A 6,000-nucleotide genomic window follows, 5' to 3' on the forward strand; every position below is an offset into this window, starting at 1 on the left:
TGCCGTGCTTACACTTGGAGCAAATGATCCAATTAGCTCAAGGAAGCGAGAGGATCCCTGTAATTTGACTGGAGAGCTTAGCACATGTCAGGTGGATTAAGAATGCTCTTCCTTCCAAGCCTTGCACTGGAATCAATGCAGGGGTTCCTGCTGAGTAGGTAGGTGGACGCCTGGGCCTGCATCGCAAAACTCTGCACCAGTGCAGCGCAACTCTGCAGGTAATCTCCAATGCATTGTGAGGATGTGTATTCATTCAATGCATTTTTGCAATGTTTGCCCCGATGCAAGAACCATGAAAATTGCACGGCGCTGGGAGAAAGTTTGTGCAACATGGGTCCAGTTCTTCCATTTACTTTGAGGCAACAGTTTAGGGGTGCAGTGCTCGTAAGGGCATTGTGGGCTGTCAGCAGGGCGTTAGTGATTTGGAAGCGATAGAAATTGTTATTTAACGTCTAGGAGCAAATGAAAGTGTGTTTCTTTATAAGTACATTTGGGTGTGTAGGATGTGAAGTGAATACTGCTAACAGTCAGCACAAAGGGCGTGTGTGTGTGATATCGCAGGACACAATATCACTCAAGTCATGATGTCACATGGCCTTTGATACCAGTGACTTCGCAGGAAGTGGTCACGTGTACTGTAGCACCAAATGTCTTTCAAGAATTGATGTCACATGACCCTTCACACAGCTGGAAGGCACATATGTCCAAGTGTGCTTGGGGTTAAGATTGTGCCTTCTAGTGCCTGCGACCCCCTTTTCATTCAGTTTAATATTTAATTGGTTTTGTTTAGCGGGTTCCACGTCTTTTCTCCCCTTCCTCCCTCCCCTCCTTGTCCGCTTCCTAGTTCCCCAGGCTCCTGCCTCCCATTCTGCCCCTGACCTCTGATTAAGCTGTGAGGCCAGCCAGAACAACAGCAAGGGTCTATGCCCCTTGCACCAGCCCCAGCCACTTTGCCTTTGTTTTATTGGGGCTAAGTTTATGCCCTCTAGTGCTGTGAACCCTTTTCGTTTAGGTTAATATTTAATTTGTTTTGTTAAGCACTTTCCATGCCTTTTTCCCCCTTCCCCGCTCCTTTCCTTGTCTACTTCCTGCTTCCACAGGCACACGCCTCCCATCCCGCTGCCCGACCTCTGATTGGGCCGGGAAGCCAGCCAGAACAACCGCGAGTGGCTAGGCCCCTCACAGTAGCCCCCAGCCACTTTGTCTTAATGTGATTTGGGGTAAATGTGTGCCCTGTACTGCCAGCAACCCCCTATTTGTGTTTTAATACATTTTGTTCAGTGCTTTCCACACCTTTAATCCCCTTCACCGCTCCCCTCCTTGTCTGCTTCCTGCTTTCCCAGCCTCCCACCTCCCATCCCGCACCCTGACCTCTGATTGGGCAGTGAGGCCCTTTTAAAATAGTCTCCCAAGATAGCCCCTGCCCAGGCAGCCACCGGCAAAGGGCCACAAGGCAAAGGACAGCCCCCTATAAGCAGCCCCACCCTGTGGTTGCCCATGTTCACCTGGATTGCCGGATGCAGACAACTTGCAGTGATTGATAAGGTAAGTGTGGTGTGGGCGGCGAATACAGCCATTACTGTACTGCAGTAGCCCCACCATGCGTATTACAAGATACTCTACCTCTACCCATCTCTAGCCTGATTGCGTAAATTAGCATAATATTGCTTTTATCCAGATTTTTATGAATCTGGCTCACTGCATTTAAAGGCTGTTCTGTGACCTAAATAAGTGTCACATGTGGACAGATACTTGCGCTCCTGTGTTTAGCTCCATCCGTGCACAAAAAAAACGCACGCAACAGTGCCCGTCCTCAGGCCCTTTCAGGGGATGGAGGGAACCCCACCACCAACACCCATGGTGGTGCTATAGTGCGTGCAGACCGGCCTCTTCTCAGCCCCTCCTTACCCAATGAGGCTGTGCCCGGTCTGGAAATGGCACCCAAGCAGCAGACCGTGGCAAGAGCAGTGCAGGCGGAGCCGCAGGAGGAGAGACTGCGTGAGGCGTCCAGGTGCTGCAGACAGGGAGACACCGGACACATCAATGCAGAGTAAACGCCAGGCACCTGGCACCCCAGCAGAAGGGGGCAGAGCTAGCACCAGGATAACCACCCCAGGGTGGCTGTGAAGCAGATGTAGAAGCCTGGAGGAAAACCCACTACACCACCAGGCATCTGTTACATCCTCGTGCCCACCAGGGAGATGTAAAGTAAATACGGGCTACCACGGAGGCCATATGAAAGGGACACCCATAGCCCACCAGAGGTTGCTATCTTGAAAAGAGGCCAGACAAGTAGGGAACCCCTGTGGATCCTTAGATGGTCCATGCTAGAAATTCAGCAAGGCCACGTGAGAAGGGGCGGAACTTACAAGCCCTTTAAAGCCTCCCCATAGCCCTCTACTGTCACACCCCCTGGAAGCAGGTAAGTGATGGGAAGGATCATTTTGCCAATCCAGGGAAGGGGTGGGATAATTAAAGCTAAGCTGGGGGTGGGTTAGTTGTGGAATGTTGTTGGGTAAGGACGGAAGGTGGAGAACTATGTCTGAGAGACCAGAGGAGGAGAGCGTGGAAGGAGGGTTGAGGTTACTGGAGAGAGGGGTCTGTGGAGTGTTTGCCATTGGGAGTGAGAAGTGAGTAGTGATCAGTAGGAGTAGAGTAGGAGCAAGAGGAGGTTGTAGTAGTTGTTACTGGAGGAAGGGGTACTGGTAGAGTGGTAGTGGGCATAGAAGGTTACATGTCTTTTTACCGAAGTAATTTATAGAGAATGAACATATATTGCATATTTTATAATGAAACATTTTATAGAGAATGCACTTTTTTTTAACCCTTTACCCCACCCCTGAATGCATTCACTATAAAATGTTTTGTTATAAAATATTCGATATATGTTCATTCTATATAAAAGATTCTCTATAAACACTGTATACTGCATAAAAGTGTTGTAGTGGAAGTACTGGAGTAGTAGTCGGAGCTAGAGGTAGTTATAGTAGTAAGAAGTAGTGGTAGTAGCCGCCATTAAGTGTGTGAGTAAAGAGAGAGCAAGAGAGAGAGAGAGAGACAAGGGAAAAGCAGTAGTAGTGGCGTAGAGGTAGGTGGAGTAGAAGTGGTAACAGCTACCAAGGTGGAGTAGTAGTCGTGGCAAGAGAAGAGAGGTGGTAGTAATACCGGACAGATATTGGTGATGAGGAGGTGGAGTTGTAAGTAAGAGAGGAAGGGAGGAGCAGTACTTTGGAGGTGGTGCAAGTAGTTAGTGAAGGAATCGAGATGCAGGAGAAGAGGTACCAACAGAGGGTGGAGTTAGTAAAGTGGGGTGTAACATCAGAGGAATAGTAGAGTGGTTGGGAGGAGTACGTTGCGGGACTCAGTGTAATTCAGGGTCTGGTGAGGCTGTGCGTGAGTGTCATGTAGTGTCGTTGGCTTTGAGTGGAAAGAAGCACCATCTCTAACTCCCTTAGAACACTAGGCAGGTGTAGGAGAGGAAACGTTAGAAGACCCCTAAGGCGTCCGGTAGCCATCAAATTAGGGTAACCAATCAATCATCACTTAACTTTATTCGGCCATGAGGCCATCAAAGTACACATATGTATTGTTTCCACACATACATTAGTTATAATGAAAACAGTAAGAACCAATTAGCCTGCTTATCATGAAACAATAGTTGCCTTAACATCAATCCCCAGGTCAGTTCTAATATCTACTACGTCAGGGGGGTGACACAGTGCTTTGTTTTAGCCTTACAGGACATTCCCCCATCCAATAGTGCACCCCTCATGTCTTTTCTCCCCCAACGGGACTCTGATGGTTCCAGAGAGCATTGGAAATTGGGACCGGATGGGGCCGGTATTCTTCCAGAGTGGGAAAGTACTAAAGACAATCGAAGTACTAGTCATTGAACGCCATTGTATACCAATTCCCAATAAGCCAATGGCCTACCTCTTAGTCCTATGTGAATAAGATCGTGGGAGCTCCCCTCGTTATAGGATAGTCTTCTTCAACATAAAATGTCCTCCCTTATCAAGGAACATTATTCGTACCTGATCTCACCCATTGTATGCACTTGTTTATGAGGGAGTCTCGCGATTCAGGCTTAGCACTAGAGCACGTGGAGACCCTGTGCATGCATACCACACCCCTTATTCGCGACACCCTCTTCTTTCCGTACTCTATATCTTGATATTCTGTATTTTGCTGATGTGGGGCTTGAGGTTTTGGTACACTACAGCTTGGCACGGCTGTGGACACTTTGTGACCTGCCTCACCATCCCCTCTGGGATTTGCCCCCCCAACGCCCGCAGGGTGTATTGGCTCCCTTGTCCGACTGCCCCATGGGCACCCCACCATGAAGTTTGTGCAGAGTTAGTCTGATGGTTGTTTGATATGGGACTAGTCTTAGGAAAGATTTCCATTTATGTGTAATTTGCCCTCCCGTTGTGAACCCCCCAACGTTTTGCTTTTGTCTGACCATCGTAGCTTAACTTTTACCAGTGGATCCCAGCTTTCTGCTGTACTCTGCAGGGCTTTTGCTCATCTTGTTAAGGTCAAACTGACATGCCCTTCAGACTGTCAGTCCTGGGAGACGTTGTGTCCAATAGTCTTTCACTTTGTTGCCATTTCTTGGCAACATTTTATCAGTGCACAATGTACCTTCCAGTACAGCGCGCTGTGGTCTCTTTTTCATTTTTAACGTTCCAGACACCCTCAATGGATTTTTGGTGAATGTGCAAGTGTGGCCAGGACGGAGCTGGTGGCAGCTGTTACTTTTAAAGACTTTTTCACTCTTTTCAATGGTCCAAACGTGTTTACCGCATTTGGCGCAGAAAAGCAGCAAGGTCCTAAAATGGCCATTCCACAAGGTTCTGTGTTCTGTCCTTTGGCCATTTTGTCCCTTTGCCTTCCCCAGGTCGAGCAGATCTGGGAAACTCCTTATTTGGTCATGCAGACCTGCCCACAAACCAAAGTTTTTGTGAGCTTCTGCATGCCTTGTGTGTGTGCCCCCAGGATGTGGGCTGGAGCTGTCTAGTCCCAATACAAATCCTGGGATGCCAGGAGGTCTGGTGTGCAGGAATGACTGGGTCCACCGTGGTCCGTGATTGGTCCACATCTGGAATGGTTGAATGTGGGCAGATCAGCTATTGCTTTCTCTTCATTTTTGCGCAAAGGAGATTTCGGATAAAAGAAATCCGAAACTATTTCAAGTTGATCTTCTGAACCGAAGAAACAGATCTGTGAAACCGCTGGTGACCCACTGGAAGGTGGCACCCTGACCTTGCTGTTGTCCCATCGGAGCTCTTGTTTCTCATCAATCACATCCATGAACATTCCTGATATAGAGAGAGAGAGAGAGAGAGAGAGAGAGAGAGAGAGAGAGAGAGAGAGAAAATCAGACGTTTGGGAGGATCTCAGGAGTCTTGATTAGCTCTAGTTACAAGACACACTCTTTATACGGTAAAAGACATTTTGCCTTCAGCCTGCTTATATAGGCTATTTGGATGATGCAACATCCTTATGCAAGTAACTGCCCTGGTCAGAGTATGCTTCTGATAGGTCTTCTTAGTCATAGAAAAAACTTCCCTTCAATATGGCTGTGTTTGATTAAAAACACCTTTAATAAATATATATGTATTTTGATATATACACCTGACTGAGAATAATTTGTGGTGTTGTTTACTGGGTGTGCTCATTGTCGACCTTCGATCACCCTCACCTCTGCTGAGACCTAGTCTTGACCTCCTGCCATAGCTACCTTGATTGATCTGGCTTGTCCACAAGGTTACCCTGTTCAAAGAAACTAGTCTGGCCTCCTGAACCTCTGCTCAGAGTTCAGATATCCCTCTTAACAACTAGTACTAATATCAGTTTGTCCCCGGGTCTCATCTGCAAACACCACTTCAGTGAGCACCGTGGGACCACTTGAATCGGGCTGGGTCTCATCTGTCTTTGGGACACTGCAGAGTTTCTCGACTACGGGTTCGAGCCCCTTATGGTGACCTCGTTGCTTGA

This window comes from Ambystoma mexicanum, chromosome 10 (genome assembly GCF_040938575.1).
Source record: "Ambystoma mexicanum isolate Mex_15411 chromosome 10, UKY_AmexF1_1, whole genome shotgun sequence".
Lineage (NCBI taxonomy): Eukaryota > Metazoa > Chordata > Amphibia > Caudata > Ambystomatidae > Ambystoma > Ambystoma mexicanum.